We start from the raw sequence: 20,441 nt of genomic DNA on the forward strand, positions 1-20,441 counted from the left end.
GAGTGGTCCACCCATCAAATCCACATCCCTCCAATTTTGGAGACAAGGATGTGTGGGGGGACCATGTCAAAGGCCTTGCTCAAGTCCAGGTAAATGACATTGGTCACCTTTCCCTTGTCCATCGATGCCATCACTCCATCATAGAAGGCCACCAGATTGGTTAAGCATGACCTTCCCCTGGTGAAGCTGTGCTGGCTGTCTTGGATCACACGCTCATTCCTCATGTGATCAAGCACGTCGTCCAGGAGGATCTGTTCCATGTCCTTCCTAGGCACAGAGGTGAGACTCACCAGCCTGTAGTTCCCCAGCTCCTCTCTGCTCCCTTTCTTGTAAATGGGAGTGATGTGACCCTTCAACTTGAAAATGCTGCCATTCTGACTTAGGGAAGTTTTTCTATTTGAACAAGAAGAGAGTGACTTCCAGTAAAACTCCATCAATAGGCTCAAGGTTATCAGCTGCAAGAGATGGTCACAAATCTAAATCAAATAACGCCTCATTAGACCTCTGTTTCTATCCTTCTTAAAACATGCTAAAGAGTAGCAACGACCCTGTCTTAGAGCAGCTCACAGTTTGTTCCTACATTCTCCTTTCTTGCTCCTGAAATGTTGGGGACAAAATACACTATACATGATGCAGACTTCAGAGAGGACTATCTTGAACAAAATCAGGCGTATGCTCAGAATCCTGCCTGCCAGCAGGGTTGATAAAATTATTTTTATTAGGGATTACCATAGAACAGAAGAGAAAAATTGGAAAAAAAAAAAAATCTTTTTTTAGCCAGGCCTTTAACTAGCTCCAGGTAGTACACCAAGAACAGAGAAAGCCTAATCTTGTACTAGACTCCAAGTACTTTAACACAAACAAAAGGAAAAAACACAGGATCAGTGAAAAATACTTTGGAGTGACCATTTTGTGTACCCACCTAGTTGCATTTTCACTGCATGCACTGCACTGATCCCTCCTTTAGGCAGGAAAAGGAGGACTCTTCTGCTCATGTCTTGCATGGCAAAAGGTGCCTCCAACTGGTACAATTAAAAAAATGCAGCATGCAAAAGATTAAAGCAAAGCAGGGTTCGCCCACAATATCTTGAATGCCACTCATACCATTAAATTAGTTACTTCCTTGTCTCTGCCCAGCCAACAAAACCTGTAAATGGGTAGGAGTGGGCAGACAAAAGGAGACGGGACATGAAGGATGGGGTCACTACTGCTTTTGCACCATACTGGAGCTATTCAACCTCCTGAGCATAAGGTACGTGGCGATGAGGACTTTAAGCCAAACGGTTACGCTCCTAAAAGCATTCCTACTGAAAGTGGATCAGACTGTACAAAGACTCTCCTTCTGCCCCCAGCCCACCCCAGCTCCTTCAGCAGAAACAAAATGTGAAGTGGACTCTGCTTTCACAGCAAACAAAGGTGGCTCCTAACTTAATACCCGTGTGAGCTCTGGGTGCAGCCTCGTGTTTTTCAAGAACTGCAAATAAAGGCAACAGGATCTCCCAATGAACTCCACTCAGGAGCATTGTGGCAAAAATGTAATCTCCGCTAAAAAGGAAGTCCAAAACACAAAAGCACAGGAGTGGCTTTTTACTAATGAGGTTTTGATGGCTTACTGCCTACAACACTGAAAAAAATTCCCCAAATCTGGAAACAGCTTCCCACATATCACTCCCAAACTGGAACTGGAAGCACTGCATGCAGCAGTCTATGTTGTCTTTCTCTTGATAAGTAGTGCTGTCTTTGCTGATACCACTGAGAGAACTACCAAGTGGGGAAAGACATTCATTTAAAATTAGTAAAATGAAAGCTACTCAACTCCAACAAAAAGAATTTCACCATAAATATGACATTTACTAAGTCATTCATGGTAACACACTGTTTTAAAAATTGCTGACTCCTGAAAGAGTAGCACCTATCTAATGCATGGACCAATGATCTTACCAAATGAAAATGTGGCTCTTAAACACATTATGATTAAACATCATAATTTCTGGATCACCCATCTGAGAAAGCAGAAAAGAGGAGCAATGTAGTTCTGTCATTATTTTAAGTAGTTAGGAGAAATGCAGTTACATGCCAGAGAAACACTGATGGAACTACTTCTGAAATATCCATTGCAATGACAAAAATAATTATCCTATTTTTGCAAAGACCTTCAAAAAAGCCAGCTGTGTTTTTAGAATTTGGGTCTGCCTCCTGTGTTGGTTCATATCAGATTTTTGGCACTGTTACAGTTGTTCAGCGTTGATCCTTATCACAGTATCCTTTCCTACCGCTGCCTCTCTCCACAGACTTCAAGTTTCTGGATTAGGTGACTCAAGAGATACTGATTCAGCATGATCTTGAAGCTACTGTATTTGGCTCAGCTAAACAAGGCTCCTCTCCCTGTCCATCTCTAGTGAATAAAAGCCTAACTTGCGGTTGTAAAGAAGACAGATTTAAGTACTAATTGACCCCAGATGGCTAGAAAAGTCAAGGAAAATAAAACAAAAAATTGAAGCAACTTTTAGAAAGGCAAGATTAGAAAAATATCTGATACACGGGGTTTCACTTCCAGATGTCGCTCCAGAGACATTCCACATTTCACATGGCATCCTCTTGCCATCCAAAGAGCCATCATCTAGCACTGCTCACCTTCAGCAGCATCCTCTGCCACGCAAATCTTGCCTATAAGCTTGAGCATGTTCAACACACGAACATATCTCTCCCACAAAAGCCTTACGAGATAAGAAAACACAGAAACCTGGTCCAGGGAATGGCTGTAACAATCACCTACCTATCTACTGCTTCACCGCACCACTTGTTTGAGTAATGGCAATAGCATGACCCACCTCATGAGGAAGCTCTGCCACTCTTGCACTTTCAGGGAAAGTATTTAGGGAAGAGTCAGGTCATGCTGCTCCCTGTGCTTTGCAAGGTCTTCATATCCAACAGATTGAGCCACATCTTTGCACAATGTGTTCGCACTAACAGAGTTGGTTTGATGCTATCACACTTAATACTTCACTGCCTGCTTTAGTCTGTGGAGGGCTTGTGATTTCTACATCTCATACAGAATAGACAGTAGTAACACAACCCTTCCAGCCTTTTGTCTTTTAGTTTAAAAAAATCTTGTTTTCCTCTTAAAAAAAAAAATAAAGAAAAAGTAAGGGAGAATGATTTTACAATGCAAACATGAATTTTTTGTTACCTACTATGGATTCATGGAGTTGTTGCTTCCCTCTACAGTAATTTCACTCAGCTAACAGAAGAACAATAGATACACTCTCTGGTACATTAAATAAAAATGAAAGGCAGAAATTTCATTTCAATTTCATGCTTCTAAGAAAAGAAAAGACACTGTACTGTTATTCTTTCTTTTACTATAGTGACTGCTAGGAACTATTGCAAAAATTTGGTCCTTCTTTTGCATGTTGTAAGGCATTAGAACCCCTGCCTAAAATAAAGTTGTTACCTCTTTTTGTCGCCAAGGACCTTCCTCCTCCCTCCTTCCCCCATGGTGTGCCTTGCATGGCACGTGAGCAAGTGCCTGGTTCTGTGTTGGGGACCAGAATGCTGCATTTCACTGTGAGCTCTGCATATGGTTCACTGTGACAAAGGCATTTGCAGAACGAGGTCCATAAAAGACAGGGAGCTTCACCAAATAGTCCACCAAAGCATACTGACAAGCCAAATTAATTCAAGTGGTTATGATCTCTACAATGCAATTTCCTTCCATTTCTGTCTTCTCCTTCTGCTCCAGGATGAATTTTATCTGCAGATGAAGATAACCCCCATGACCTACATTAACTTGCTTGGTGATTAAAATCACACTAAGTTAATAGCTATGATTCCATATTAAGTAAAAGAAGCAGAAAATTAAAATAATAATAATAAAAAGAGTTTCTGGACAGATACTGTGGACTCTTCTTGTATTATTACCTTAAATCTTTCTGAACAACCACAACAAGTTTGTTGGTCTTCCCAATGAGACTCCCCTGTTGTCTCCCCTCTTAAATACCTGTTGTCTCAAAGGAGGGATTTCTCCTGCCTTACCCTCAGCAGATGTGTCACTGGTTTAGAAGCCAATACAAAATTAACCATGCCTGCCAGGCTCTGCTTGCCATGTGTGCATTAGAATACATGTTTTACAGCAGTTTTCGCAGCCTGGTTGACACCAACTTGGCCTGTTCTCCTGATGTCTTTCTCCAGTAAGCAAGATAAAGGTTGTCTTTGCATCCATCACCCATTACTACAGCAGTAAGTATCAGAGTAATTCTAGTAATTACACTGGCTAAACTGGCTTAATAGCAGTGAATCTGAAATTACACTGCTGGAGTAAAAAATGAGTTTCTCACTAGCAGCATGGAAGGCAAGTATCAAGTTACGATATCAGATATGCACTGAGTACGCCATAGCAATACTTGCAACCATTCAGCACATCTTCAGACCCAGTGCCATCAAATGGCATGAGTTGCACCCATTACTACTGCTCATTTAACATAACTCTCATTGTAGCACTGGAGAACTTATTTTCTGTCTGTCACTCCTTGTCAGTGGACAGGTTATTTTAAAGAGTAGCAGAGCTACCACATCTCACCCATTTGTACAGAGGACTTCCAAATGAATGCAATCACTGCGGAAGTGGATTTGTGAGGTTTTACTGAAGGGTCATGGGAGTCTAAAAGGGGATTGCCAAACAAAAAGGACAAAGTTGCTCTACTGGACATTTCTAAGTCCAACTTCACTGTCTATGCGTTCTGTTTTAATTACCTAACATATGGAAACATTCAGGCACAGTGATGGGCAATCTCTACTGCAGAAAATGGAGAATGAATCATACATTGCAGTCTCTTTCCCACTAGCAAGAACTCATGTCACTGAAATTAAAACTAGCCCTAAGCACTTGGTCAGAGTTTTCAACTTGAAAAACTAGGGCAGACTACAAATGCAAAGAACTACTCATTCTGCAGAAGCAACCAAGACACCCATGGGAAACATGGCAAAGTCTTCCATGCTGCTGTTAGACTATCACATTGTATGGGAGCTAAAAACTATGTTTCGCATGCACCTGGGCAGGCACTAATAACAGACTGCAAGATGCTATATAAGTAACAGCCCATCCCCAGAATGCCATACGTAAGTTGCCTGAATGGCAACCGGAAATTAATCCATACCCAGGAACATTTTTCCATCAGATCATGGTGGAGAAAGAAACTATTCATTTATTTTTGGTAATGAAAGGTTAATTCACTTAGGTCTTAAAAGCCATTTATCTGCAGGTGCAATTTAAGAGATGAATACATTCTTCTGCAAGCTGATTGGGTTAATCCAACAGCGTCAATTTCCACCCAGATCATGTCTGTTTCCAGAATGTCCTACCAGTGAAGTAATGCATTGTTTGTGCACAAACATTTCCAGAGCAATTATTAAAAAGGGATTTATTTTCCCAACATGACAGAACAGACAAAACACAAAGCAGCTAAATAAAATATCATTAAGGCTTAAAAGGGAAAGAAGGAGGCTGAGAGGAAGTAAGGGAGGGAGATACGCAACAAGAATAATGCCATATTTCAGATGTTTTACTGTCATCAAGAAACAACTTGTTAGTAACAGTCTGGCAGTTACAATGGAGTCTTGAGACTGAAAGGCAGAACGGGGTAGTGCTTTCTTTCTCCTATTTGGTAATACAATAAAGCAATGGGGTTTTGCAATCAGGGAGTCATAGAAATATAGAATTGTTTGAGTTAGAAGGGACCCTTAAAGGCCATCTTGTCCAACTGCCTGTCATGAGCAGGGATACCTACAGCTCCATCAGGTGCTCATACCAGCCTGAACTTGAATGTCTTCAGGGTCTGGCAGCTGCCCCCCAGAGCAGGGAGCTGAAGAGGCATGACCAGGGCTCCAGGAATGGGCACATGATGCCCAGGGTAAGCACCTACTGAAGAGCTGCCACAGGGGAACCAGCATGGCCTTTGCGGAAGGAAGCGTGGCCTCCAGCAATGAGAGGCCTCTAGCACCCACACTGCCCAGACTGCTGAGGAGCAGAAATACCCCTGGCCTGGGTCACAAGAATGGAGATCCCCTCCTTCCTCTTCTCCTGTGGGCATCATCTGTTTTCTTGTTCAGACTTATTCAATCTAAGCACTTGTAACATCAACAGCCAAAAAAGCAGAAGAACAGCAACTTCCACAAGTCTGGGCCTAGCCCGGGCATTGAACATGTCAAAGCAGAAATCTTCCTACCTGTTTACATTACTGCTGCTGTTGCTCCATCTTCAGAGTGAAGACTCTTCAACAGTTGTCTTGGAAGCAATTCAGTTCTTCCCAGCAAACTGAGGGTTTCGTTTTTGCTGAGGTCCCCCCTAACCAATACATCTGTTTGTGCGTTTGCATGACATTTGCTTTGCCTTTTGTCAATCACAGCATAGATTCTGCATAATGCATGCACAACCACACCTTAGCTGTCACCAGTAGCAAAAGCAGAAGTGCATTTGCTGTACACCACCTTACAGACTGCATGACTTAGAAGAGAGCTTCATGCCACAGCACTTAGCTTCCATGCAGACCAAACCAATCCAAAATAACAACAAACGCCACCCTGGGAAATTTAATTTCTACTTGCCTAGCCAGCAGAAAAACATCTATTAAAAAATACAGGTGTAAGATAGCTAACTTACTAAGATAAGATGAAAATGCAGAAATCCAGGAGTGTATTACTAAAGCAAAAACAGGAAATAATCTTTTCTACTTTGCCTTCTGCCAACTCACACCTGTATGGCTCAAAAAGTCTTAAAAAGGTTCTGAAGGGGAGCCTGCAGCTGCTTGCAGCTAGAAGAGACTTACACTGAGACTGACTGTCTCAGTCTTTCATGTTCAGGAGAATAATACACATATTACCCTTTCCTTATATAAGGAAAAAGACGAAGTTTTCAGCAGATACTAGAAAGAAAATTGTTTCAAGCTATTGAAAAAAACCTGTTCTTGCTGTCAGCAGGGGCCTTTCACAACACAACAATCAACAGAAGATCTCAAAACTACATCGCTTGCACTCGCGGCTCAGCCCATGCTTCAGAAAAAATGACATCAGTCAAACCTCCCTGAATAGGAGCTCTGTGGCTAAACAGGAAAAGATCATTGTTCTGGCCTCCAGAATTAATGATATGAGTGCTGCAGGCAGCTGCTAAATCTTTCCATGGTCAGCTAAGAGATGGGCCAAGATTGCAGAGAGGTGTGCCAGGTAGAGCCTGTGCACTCACACTGAGCAGCCTCACAAAGTCTGCAGAGACAGGGCTGTGTAGGACTGCCCCTTCCTCACCACAAAGCAGCAAAACTCTTGTGTTATTTCTTTTCCACACGCTTCACTCATTTACAGCAGAAAAAGAGGAGCACTGTGCAGCAGCATTCCCTCCCAGAAATCATCTGCTCGTGGAGAGAATGCGTAGGTCAGGAGATAAACCTTTCCCGTCATCCCGTCATCCCACTGAGGCAAGATCAGAGTCCCTTCCCATTCCCCCAAAAACCCATCAAAGATCAGTCTGAATACATATGAGAAGGAAAACATTTTCCTTCCACAAATTTGCAATGCAGAAGTTTCAGTAGACCATACACTACCCTGAAGCTTTTATCTTGCAGGGAAATCTTTTCCATATGCCAATCTGGCTTGACTGCCACCATGCTACATAGCCCTTTGAAGATGACAAAGGCAGGCTGACCACAGCTATGCACTGGGTTCTACCAAAGGGCAGGCAAGTTCAAGCGTCAGTAATTAACCTGTGATCTTCTGCCTTTCTCCCTCAGTTACTCTAACGCCGATCCGCAGGAGGGACCTCCAGATGTCTTGCTGTGGCCACCACCAAGGATCTTCAGAGAGCACATTATTCCTAAAATTGCAAGCTATTCACTGTTTTTGGAACTGTTTTAGTCCTTTTTTTTTTTTTTTTCTTTGCTGTTGTTTATTCTAGTAAACCAAGAGTCTGATCCTGTGCTCGTGAAGTTCAGTGGCAGGCAGGCAGGCAGACTCCCGCTTCCCAAGCATTTGCTAAAGGTCCAGCTGGGCTGAAGATAGCCCTGACCCCACTTGTTCTGCTACACATACCCACACAATTTCCTGCTGTTGTGGTTACTCGTGGCAAAAGGCATTTGAGGGGATGGCTAGGAGATGTCACTGCAGTGTTGACAGAGGCAGAACGGATGCTTGTTAGGCCCTGACATTTGCTTTCAGATTAATGGAAATGACCATGAACATCTTTAAGAGAGAAAAACAAACACCTTCCCGTGTCAGAGGCAGTAAGAGGCTCACTTTAAAGGTCTTCTCTAAGGCACATAAACATCTCATCATGAAGGCAGGAAACTAAACATTGCTGTATCTGATTTTAAAAAAGAGGGGAACAAAAAAGGAATTTTCCTGGCCTTTCTGGTTTTCTATGTCCAAAATAATTAACTCCTTTGCCTCTGGATATTCTAGGGGACTTGCATCTTTACTTTTCAGACTTCTGAAATCAAAAGCAAATGCTGCATTTTACTAATAAATAGAAAACACATTTTGGAAGGACAAACCCACAGTATTTGGCTTTGTAACATGTGAAATCATAAATGTGCTCTCCCTAAATCTTGTCAATTATGGTAAAATCTGGACTCACATCAGCGGCAGGGTAATCAGCAAGGCATGCAGCAGCATACCGAGTTTCTCTGAGCGCTGCTCAGATGAGCTTAAAGAAACCCAAGAGGCACTTGGGCAAGCGCCGGTCACCATGCTGTCCACAACCCAATCATGCTCCTTTTACCCACTGAACACAGGACACAATTCCTCACTGTTACAGACTGAACGCTTTGAAATTGTTTCAGCAATTAGGCAAGACTTCTGCCTCGTTTGCTTAGGCGCTCTGTCTAAGAGTCTTTTTTGTACACTCCCGGCCGAGGTCATTTTGCACCAATGTGCACCGTTCACTCAGCTTCCTCTCCTGATTACGTTCATGTTATTTCTGTTCTACACCCATCTCTTGGACAGCATTTTCTTGCTGTTTCTAAATCCAAAACTGTACTTCATCATTTCTTGAAGCTTCCATTTCTCTGAAATGCTTTTTCTGAGCATTGCCTGAAAAGTTCAAAAAACTTCTGCATGGCTTCTTCAGGTTTTTGTTTTTTTTTTCCCTCCTATTTTCTTGCAGTTCCCCCCTAAAAGCCAACATGTCTGCTGCCTTCCCCTTACCACCCAGAACTGCTAGACTTATTTCAGTCATTATCCACCAGCAGTGCTACTTTTCCCAATGTCTCCCTTTAATGACTGCAAGTTGAAGACTGCTTAGAGATGGTTTCTGGTTTGCTACTCAGCCAGGCTGCAAAGCCTCCTCCTGCTCTCACCTTGGTGCTGAGGGTCCATCTGCCTCAATGTCTGGAGTTGGCAGCAGGCACGTGCATGTTTCCTTGGCTACATTAAGTGCTTCTTCACCATAACGATCTGTTCGAGACATGAACAGAAAAACCAGCCATCCAAAAACGCTCTTTAAAGCATATGTACTGACCACAGCGTCATCAGCTGCAAGAAGCAGTTGTCTGGAACAGTAAAATATCCCTGAGAGAGAATTCCTGATTTCCATCCTTCAAGTACATCCAATGCAGATCGGGAAAACTCCAGAGCTAACAACACAAGCCATGACTGAATTTCAACATTATCTCATTATTCTAAAACGAGCTTTATAAAAGGACCACCAGAAAACACGGGAAAAATGAGTAAACATCGCCTGCCGGAAAGAAATGCCAATCTGCTCTGGTTGATGTAAACAACTGACTACAACATGGATGTTCTCCCAGAGCACAACCACAATGAAGCTGCTGTCATATGACAATGTTTTCATAATCTGCACTTCCATCGTAATGACTTCTAGAGAAACAAATGCTTCTAAAATAAGCCATTTCCAAGCAGTTTCTGAAACTCTTTCAAAGTCGTTTATTCCAACAGACGTGTGTGAAGAGTTTGTGAATTTAACTAGCAGGGAGAAAAGTTCAAAGTCACCATGGATAGCTCATCATTTATGATGTATCAACTGTCACCAGCATCATTAGGAGTGGGGGTGTGAAAAACATGTTGCATGCTTTTGTCCTCCTCCTCATAAACAGTCACCACCACCACTGAGCAAGGAGCTCACTGAAACCATTCGCTGGGACAGCAAGCAGCAACTTTCACACTGCTGCGCCGAGTGGGGGCACAGCCTCACACAAGTAATTGGGAGAATTTCTCTCTGAGGAACTCTCATCCCTGTTTTGTTCTCTAATTGGGATGACAGTGGTAGACAAAGACACTTATATCAAGGTATACATCACCATATGACACTATGATGCTTTTCTGCAGCTATCACTCCACAGCAGGAAAAGCAGCAAAAAGCATTCTTCGTAACAATTTACAGCCTTTTAACATATATGTACAAAAAAGAAAAAACAGTGTAATATGATACAACACTTTCATGGATCAACGATATAGGCTCCATCCGCTAACCCCACCTGACATGACCCACCCCTTGTTTAAAACACGAAAGAGAAGTACTGGTCTGGCATTCCTCTGAAACGAGTTTGTGTTTAGAAGTTAAGGCAATATCCTTTTCACTAGATAAAAAACATCTGGATGATAACAGAATGTCACAATTCCCTAAACAGTTTTGAGGAGGGGCAAAGTTAAAGCAAATACTTCCCCCACCCCACATGCACAGAACAGATGTTCAGTCTTCAGACAGAATGAATGACCACAAAATACAATAATCTGGAAGCGCTGAGGCCAAAGAAGTCCACAACTAAGCATGCCAGATCCCAAATCCCAAATTACAAATGTGCCATCTTAATACATATTTGCATGAACCCTGAGCAGTGCTATGCAAACAGGAGGTTAATTAAGTGTATCTGAAACAGAAACCTGCCCATCACTCCCCCCAGAACAGTACATTGAAGATGGCAAGGCATTGGCTCTGTGTGGTTGAGGCCAGCACCAATGCAGGCACAGCAACCATTTGTCAATCTCACAAAACAAACTAGAAATAGCAAACATGCTCCTTCAGAAAATTGTTCCTAACATCAGCATCAATTCAGCTAACTTATCACGGCAATTTCTGTAGCACTGCATTTTGCATAGCTAAGCCAAATGAAGTTTGAAAGAACTAAGAATTGACAACAAGAAAGAATTATCTTAATGACGGGGTTTAAATTCCCTGTTCTCACGCCACTGCTTTTTTCCCCAAGGCCACAAACAAACTTATCTGATGGACAGCACTGACCCAGAAATAAGATCTTACCTTTGATCTCGCCACAATGGAGTGGCAGCAAACCCAGGAGCTCAAGACAAACAGAAATCCTAATGCTGACAAATGAAAGGTAATTACTTCTTGCCCACCATGCAAGCTGCTGGTGTGCGCTCCTAACAACAGGCAATAGGAATTCATGAGCCAACGATGCAAAATCGGGGCTGGCTGCTATTTTTCTGGTGGGGACAAGAAGGACATCCTTTGTCCCTCTGATCTACACCATACTCCCCATCACCACCCCACCTCAACTTGCTGCAGTTTTTGAGGAACAGTTTTTAGGGATGATCAGGAAACAGCATGCCCCCCACAGTGTCCCGGGAGTAGCAACTGCCAGAGGTATTTAGTGGAGAGCTGCAGCAGAGCACCGGGTTTTGGCCTCAGGTAGCTCATGCTGATCATTCCACGAATTCAAGATTTATAAACACAAATCAGTTCTGAAACATGCCCTAGAAGGATACACCAACATTTAATCACCTGCCCCTCTGACCCTTCCCCTGCCAATTATCAAGCGAGGTTCAATGCAGCTCAGGCTTTTGCATATTTGAATACACAGGTAAACACAGAGATTTAGTGCAAAGCTTGAATAATTCACTTTAAGAATCAACTGGGATTAACTCTAAATTGTGTTTAGCTTTCAGTGCATAGAAGAAGTCATGTGAATTAAGTAGGCTGTCGTAAATTCACACCATACTTAAGTGATTACTCAGCTTCTCTGACCAGGTCCTCTGTACACATACTGTCCAACGGGAACAATATGCCTTAGTCAGAATGCCTGGGAGATACACGAATTCAAGAGAAAAGAGCCAGGAGGCAGAATGCAGTCAATGTGAAAAAACACCACCACCACCAACACGAAGAGAATACTTTTAACACTTAGACACGATGAGAGAAAAGTTAGTGTCCAAGGACTACTACCTAGTCTCTCTTACTGTTTTTCAGATACATTGTTTTTGCACATCTCGTAAGGAACAAAAAAGGATAAAATCCTTAGAATTATGTAGTAGTACAGTTGTTTAACTCAACTCAAACCTTCTCACTGGAATTCAACTAGAAAGGGTACAAACACTGAAATGAACACTGCAAGGCCTCGTTCCAACAGCTAACAAAGCACGAACCATAAAGCACTACCAGGGAACTTTTTGAGATGATATACATCAGCTAAGGAGTCCAAGGGATACAGACCACAGGGGTGGATGTACCACCATCTGCCCACATGCCAGAATGTTTGGGCATCCCAGAGTGGGTGTCCACTGTACCCAAGCCCAGTGGGCAGCACTGGCTCTGAGGAACCATTTCTCACTGGACTTCCTAGGTTGTCCAACTTCATGCAAATGACACCACTATGGAGAAGGAAACTCTGTACTTGCCCCTTGGCCAACTCCACAGATAGCCACCACTGGTCGCTCCAACGATGTCCTACTTACCCAACAGGCAAGAACGCCTGCCAGGAAGCCTAAGGCAATGTAAACGGCCAAATCTTCAAAGCTACATAGTATAGCTATACTGGCACCCCCCTCTAGTGGAGACATGGCTTATATCAGCGAGAGCCCCTTCTGCAGAGTCACGGGCTGGGGGGTGGGGGGAACAACACAGGGAATTTAATCAAACCCCATGTAGAAATGGAGGGAGAGATATGTGTCACCACCTGGCCTTGCAGCTCCTAAGGATGGCATTTCCCCTCCCTCCCACCCCACGTGCCTGAAGATGCCTGAGCATGAAGCAGCCAGTGCAGCTGTGGTGCCAAAGCCCTTCCTGCAGTTTGTGCCACTCTGACAAAGGAAAAAGCAAATGTGTTCCTAGAACGATCATGCTTATGAATCCCTTCACACGGTCCTTACAGAGCATTAAGAAAAATTTAGATAGAACTAAAAAAAGAGTCAACCAAATCTCTCAATCAGAACTTTGTCACAAAAACATGGGCAACTGTTTTCTGTTTGTAAGACATTTCATGGAGATGTGGAGGAAGCAAACATATAGGACAGCAGCAGAAGAGTTTGCTGAGGCTTATTAGTTTTAAGGCATTTCCGTGTGCTCTGCAACCATGTGATTGCTCCTGTCATCAGGTTGTCATCAGCTCACACAGCTCTCCCACTATAATATTCTCCGGGCTGAGCCTCTCAGGAAGCTTTTGGTTGTGAAACTCAGGCAACCTGAACAAGGAACAGAAACATATGGCACTTCTTGGAGAACCAGGTGGCAAGCTATGCACTTTCTATCAAGTATTTGCAAAAATGCAGTGGTTTCTAGAGACCCATTTAAAGTCTATTCACTAATTACCTGAATTGCTTTGATCACAGTAATATCCTGCAGTCTCAGTCAGCTTCCAGCCTCAGCTGCACAGGGCATTTGAATCAGGATGCTACAACTGCTATCAGCAAGAAGCTGAAAGATGAGGGTAGCAACCAGACTGATCCAAGAGCTGTCTCCACTTCATATGCTTTCTGTCAGGGGATGTGCTCTGTTCTAAAGCAAAGTTTTTATCAGTTCCATCCAAGGAAGTGCAAAATGAACCTGGCATGTGGCCAGACATATTTGGGACAGCTCTCAAAGCCTCACACAGACACTGTGCTCAGGGCAGGTCCAATGCAGCCTGTCTGCAGCATTCTAGGAGGAAGAGCAAGCAAAAGCAGTGACCACTCAGCTCTGCAGTTACAGACATACCTTTCAAGCACAGTATGTATGTCCTATTTACTATGCTATGTTCAATCCTTGAATACTGGATTTCTAACCAGACATCCATTTTCACTAAGCTGGCTACCCTGCTGCTGCGCTGTCTGAGGAAAACAATAAATCAATCCAGTTTCCTTGACAAGGAATGAGAAGCACAAAGAATGTTGGAGTACTGGCTTTGTATCTGCAAGAGTGTAGCAATATTTCAGATCATCTTCAACCATCATCCTGAGCTGAATGTCCCCAGTATCCCACACTAAAAGCCAAACCTTCACTCCTTAACTGCATCTAAAGATTCTGTGGTTGGCAAATACTCACTTAAACGTGACTCCCAGCAGGTCCCAGGTGTTGCTGTGGCACAGAGGACAATATGCTCTTTGTACCTTGGCCTGGTTTCTCCTGATAGGACAGAAATGTCTGGGGACATTGTGATGTGAACTCTGAGAACTTTCAAGATGTTCTCTAGTACCAGTAGATTGCCAAAAACCCATCAATCTCACCCTAAGTGGAGCTGTATACACATTTGCAAAGATACCTCCTCCAAATGCAATATTCACAATAGATGAGGCATTACTTTGGAATTTAATATGCAACACTTCCCTCTAGGATTTACATGCTTATTGTCTGCAGTCTGAATGTATTCTAGTCCATTCCCTTACCAAATTCCCAAATGCTATTTAATAATTAGTTTTATATGTTTAAACTAGCAGGCAACGACAGAAAGGTACTAAAAAATTTAATCCTGTAAGCACAACCTGAGGCAGCGTAGCCATACTATCCCTCTACACCCTACCCTGCAGCCACTTTACCACATCAAAGCAACACCTCTTCACTGCAGCACATCTCACAACTGTACATACCTTGTAAAACTACAGACCCGCTCTCTTTGGGGAGTCACAGGAAACATACCTGGCACAATACACATAGAAATGGCACTAGAAGGCATCAGAGCCATCTAGTGCATGCAGTTGACTTCTACTAGCTGGATTGTTGATAAAAATGCTCACTAAAGTACAGACGGAAAAAACAAGCAAGCAAGCAAACAAACAGAAAAAAAAAAATAATAAACCCAATCCTTCCTATCTGCTTAGGATATTTTAAAGGTGTTAGGACTTTAGAAATTGACAGAACCATAGAACTGCAGAATGGCTTAGGTTAGAAGGAACCTTAAAACCCAACCAGTTCCAACCGCCTGCCATAGGAGCGCTGACGCTCAGCAGGTCAGGTTTGAACAGGGCCCATCCAACCTGGCCTGGAGCATCTCCAGGGATGAAGCACCCACAGCTTCTCTGGGCAGCTGTGCTAGTGCCTCACCACCTCTGACTGAGGAATTTTATCCTAACAACTCACCTAAATATCCCCTCTTCTTGTTTAAAGCCATTTCCTGTTGTCCTATCAGTAACAGACTGTGTATAAAGTCGGTCTCCCTCCTTTTAAGTACTGAAAGGTCACAGTACCTTCTTCAGGCTGGGCAAATTTTATCACAGCTGCATAGTAAGAGATCAGATAAAGAAAATGGATGCGTCTGTGCAGGTCTGTGAGCACCTGATGCAGTCCTGAGAACCGAAGGAATATGATATGTTAACCGCAGTGACGACTGCCATGGTCCCAGGGTGAGAAGACTGCTTCTGGGGGCAAGCTGACCTCTGCCTGATGTAACCGCTGGCTGGAGATGCTGACCTACAGCACATCTGACTCCATCCCCTAATATCCCAGGAAACTCATAGTGCTCTGCACCTGACAGCCTCGGAGACCAAGACATATTCAGTAAGATCCATCAGTATGGACCCTTTCCCAAAATCCTGCTGTAACAGATAAAACAGCAGTGATTGTGCTTGTAAGGTACATGGCTATTACTCATGGTATGTTAGCAGTCCTTCTCCTTTCCTGCAAATGCCAGCCCAAAATACAAACAACTACATGGCAAATGGATGTGATCTGCATGACGTTTCCTTGACTTCTCAGACACCAGTAGGTCCTTGAAGGAGTTCATGTTAAGCTCAGCGCTCTTAAATAACCACTCACTCACCAAAAGAAGACATAATTTTCTCTATGCAGTGAACATTTGTTACTCATTTGGTACTCATTTGGTACTGTTTTTTTATTTTTTAAACAGAGCTGTAGCTAGCTTCTTCAAGACAAGGAAAAGGATACTGTCCTAGTTATACATACATTTTTCCATCCAGGCTGAGAACAATCATCTCCAAATGGCCAAATAACTTCTAAGAAAAGTCTCTGGAAACTGCTCCCATAAATAATGTGCTGGCACCATTTTGTATTGACACACACTCCCTAAAAAGAGGGGGAGGAGGCAGGGAGAGAGGGAGAGGGGCTTACAATGAAAAACAGTATGCATTTCCTTTGCCAGGCTTTTACCACTCTAAAAATTTCCAGCATTTTGTACAGAAAGATCTTGCCTTTGATGTCAATCCAATACTTTTTTGCTTGCTCCTGCAAGCACTACAGTGTGCAATACATTTTCTATCTGGCAAAGAAATAGCGTACTGTCTGGAGGGTGCCTGTGAAATTCACCCTACTCAGGGGGTCATTACAGCACATAAATTCCTAAGGAAAAGGCAAAATGTGCGTGGGCCTCACTCATACTGGTGTATTTCTGAGAGATGAAATTCATGCATGACAATCAAATTCATCGGCACTGTTCAGAAACCTGACTTCAGCAGAGGTTTGCCTGCTACCCACAATCAGAAGCAAAACCAGAAATATAGTATTGTCTTGCACACTTGGCACCTTTGTATTTTTAAATAGAAGGTGAAAGCACCATATTTTATCTAGCTCATGCCACTTAGAAGCCAAAAAAAAAAAAAAAAAAAGTTACCAAATAGACTTACTACAAGTTAAAGTAAACTAATTAAAAAAAAAAAAAAAGAGCTGGCACAGAACTACGGTGCAGTTGTCTCCAATATGGTACCCATGGCCCATACCCCACGTTGTCTACAGGGAGATGCAGCCTTCCACGTGCACATCTGGAGGCACTTCTCCTGCTGACCCACTGCCTCTCAGCAGCTGACTCCATAGCCTGTCACTACCCAGGTCTGGTGGCCATGATCCTTGTGGGTGCCAGCATCAAAGCAACAGTGGTTGCCTACCACTAAGCAGCTGGCACAAGCACACACACCTTGCTCACTGTGGCATCCGTGGCTGCTGGTGTCTGCTGGGAGCGTTCATTTAGTTTTTAAGAAGAAATTTCTTGCCCAGGGGTAAAAGCACCAGCACTCTCCCCTTTATGTGCACAAACATAATTGCCGACATTATCTGACTCAAGAAGCTGAATCCAGTTGAATGTAAAGGCAGGACTCAGAAAAATGTGTTTAACAAACCACTCCAGGCTGTGCCTGTCAGGAAATGTTGAAGACTTTAAACTACTCCAAGCAGGGCTATTGTTTCTCTATGTAGAAACATGTGCACAAACATGTGCACAAACCACCTTGAAAGGTCTCTTCCAATGGTCACATGGTGGCTACATGGGATGTGGTTGCACTCACACTACTCAAACTGGCACTAAACAGGCTCTTTTTGTTACCAGTGATTGCACTGGTAACAAATGGAAACTGTGTTTTCATGAGTAAAATGCACCCCTCATTTAAGATTAAGACTACATTAATCTTAAATGCAACCTTCAGCTAAGCAATGACCAAGGATTTGCAAGCCAGGCTGAACAGCTTGAGTGTGTGGGAAGGATGATGGGCAACCAAAAAATTGCACTAGATGAGAGCAGAAGGGTCTGGATATACAAAGGCAGACCTTCTGAGAATTCTCCTCTAGCTTCATTAATAATTGTGAAGTCACTGTGTCTGGGGGTGCTCAAGAAACTTGTAGATGTGGCACTGGGAGACACAGTTAGTGGGCAGGTGTGATGGGTTAATAGTTGGACTTGGAAATCTCTGAGGTCTTTTCCAACCTTAATGATTCTGTTCTATGAGCAGAAGGAACCTCCTTTTGAAGTTCAGTGTCACTTCCCTCAGAACAGCAATGAAGGAACAAGAACTGCTGGCAAAGCTTCTACTTGTTTTGTGACAATTAAGCTTGGAAGACAAATGAAGAGAAACAAAAATTCAAGCTCCCTAAAACGTAAACAGAAAAGCAGCTCTTCTTCCCTAGACAGAGCTTTCCCCTGTGCTGGGACTAACTGCACAGTTCTGTCAGAATAACACATCAGCCTTGGGTCTGATCCAAAGGTGTTCACTGTAGATCACTGACATCAGTGGTCCATTGATGAAGCAAACTATGAAGGATATTCAGAAAAAATGCAAAATGTTTAAGTTCAGTCTTGAAGGCAGCTACATTTTTACAGTATCACTTAGTGATGCACAGGAAGGCAAAGCTGCACACACACATAATCATTACCATTTCAAGCCATTGCCACCATCGGTCATTCATGATCAGAGCTTTCTGATTTCTCCCTTCAAATCATCATTAAATTCTAAATGGTGAAATGGGCACATAATCTGAAGAAGAAATAACCTTGAAGGACATAAAAATCCATTACAGTTCTCTTTCGATAACTCCTGTGTTGTGTTTGTTTCGTCTTGTATAATCAAGTTGTTTCTTTTTTGAAGTTCATCTGTTCCTCTCCTTTTCTATTCCTACTACTGTCCAAAAAAAAAAAAAAGAAGTATATAAATATATGTATGTATCTCATTGTGCAGGAAGAAGCAGTAAAATAATACACTGCATACAAAGAACTAGTTTACAAACAACTAAAGATGATGCAGGGACAAAATACTGTTTACTCTACTTTCCTTTCAGTAAAACAGTGGTATGCTTCTTTTCTCTAGCATTGCTTCTAGCAGTTGCGGTATAAATAACTCATTTACATGCATTTAAGCGGAATATAAGCATACCTTATTTCACACATATGTTTCTTTACGAAAAGATGGGGAATTCCCATGAACATATCAAATTCCAATTTGTTTTTGGCAACGGTGACAGAAAGGACAACAACTTCACAGTACTACCTGTTTCTGCTCTCCATGTGTTGTAGGTCCATTCTTGGACCATCATCAAGCCCACAAGCAATGGTTACCAACAAGTTCACATCAGTGACAGAACTACACTCAGCACTTTGGTTGTTTTCCCCTCCAGCCATCTACACAGCAAATGGCACTCTGACGGTGCTCACAAGTTGCTAGCAGCTCACCACCTAGAGGAGCTCAAAGCCAGCTGACCACCAAAGTTGCGAGGTTGTTAAAGTTGGATGGTGGTGGTCTCCCAGTGACAAAAGATACTGGGAAGAAATGCTTTCTTTTCAGTTTAAACCCTTGAATACTGGACAAAGCAGGCCAAATACAGAGAGGCTACAGAAAAACAATTAACTATTCATTACGGTGTTATTAATGGTTCATCACAGTGATGTAAAATCTGACCCTACCAAAGATCCTACCTAGGATTCAGCTCCTGATCAGAATGCTTTCCCCAGCACCCCTTCCCTGATTCCCCACACGCTTTCTTTGGGACACTTACCAGAAGACCAAGCAAAAGACTGATCCTTTATTTAATCCCACTTCTTAGCAGAAAATGAATTATACCTTAGTTACAACAAATTCTCCCAGAGTTACTGATGAAAGCCATGTGGCCAGAAGTATTTTTGCTCACAGTGATAGGATTGCCTGCTGCTCACACATCCAGTTCACATACTGAAGCTGGGTACACAGTCTAGCATTACTTCAGTTTTGCATTGCACATGTGTTTCATCTCAAGGGCTGTTTAATCATTCCATTCGCAGTATTTGTTTTGAAGAGAGGGAAAGAAAGCAGACACCAGTCAGTATTTTTCCCCCACTCAAGGCAGCAGTTACCAGTAACTTCCCAGAACAAGGTTTATAGCAGCCAAGGATCCAAGCAGTGCAACCTGCAGTAGGGAGTGATAAGAGCAGCACAAAACTATTCTCCAGAATTCCTGAATAGTACTTCCTCAGTTACTTGCAGCTGCAAAGAACAACCACAGTACACGTAGAATCGCACAGGATGGGACGGTGCCAATCTTTTCTAAAGGACAGCATCTGATTTTGAGTAGCTGTATGTAATAAAAACAACGATAAAATTGAGACATACCAAACTACCTTCTGAGCACTTATCAGTTAAGGAGAAGTGCACGGCATGCCTATAGCCCATGCTCCACGACAGACCTCCAATTGCACCTCTGCAGGCAGAATATGGCTTCAGTCCATGGCTGAAACTGCCAGCACATATTGTTTTAATACTGCTCTGCCCATCCTAACACGGGAGTAACGAGGCTGCATGGCTGCCAGACTGAAACACGACTCTCAGACCTGAAAGTGACTCACTTCAGACCAAATGGTACAGCACACCAAACCTGACTTCGCATGCCAGAGCCTTTCTTTGAAAAGATACAGGAGCGACAGCTTCCAGCAGTCTATGGCTGCAGCTGCCCCACTGCCCCAGTGCTTGGGGAGCACCGGTTGCTTTTGGAGGCTCTGCCTTGAATCTTCAAAAAGCAAAAAGAAAAATGCAGCAGTAAAACA

At 43.0% G+C, this 20,441-nt stretch overlaps 1 protein-coding gene across 1 annotated transcript in view; it reads right to left on the reverse strand.

The window, feature by feature from the left end:
* Positions 1 to 20,441, reverse strand: part of LPAR1 (lysophosphatidic acid receptor 1) — a 64,198-nt gene that overhangs the window by 42,905 nt on the left and 852 nt on the right. The gene's annotated exons all lie outside the window — the stretch shown is intronic.

The sequence above is a fragment of the Meleagris gallopavo genome, chromosome Z, assembly GCF_000146605.3.
Source record: "Meleagris gallopavo isolate NT-WF06-2002-E0010 breed Aviagen turkey brand Nicholas breeding stock chromosome Z, Turkey_5.1, whole genome shotgun sequence".
In the NCBI taxonomy this organism is placed as follows: Eukaryota; Metazoa; Chordata; class Aves; order Galliformes; family Phasianidae; genus Meleagris; species Meleagris gallopavo.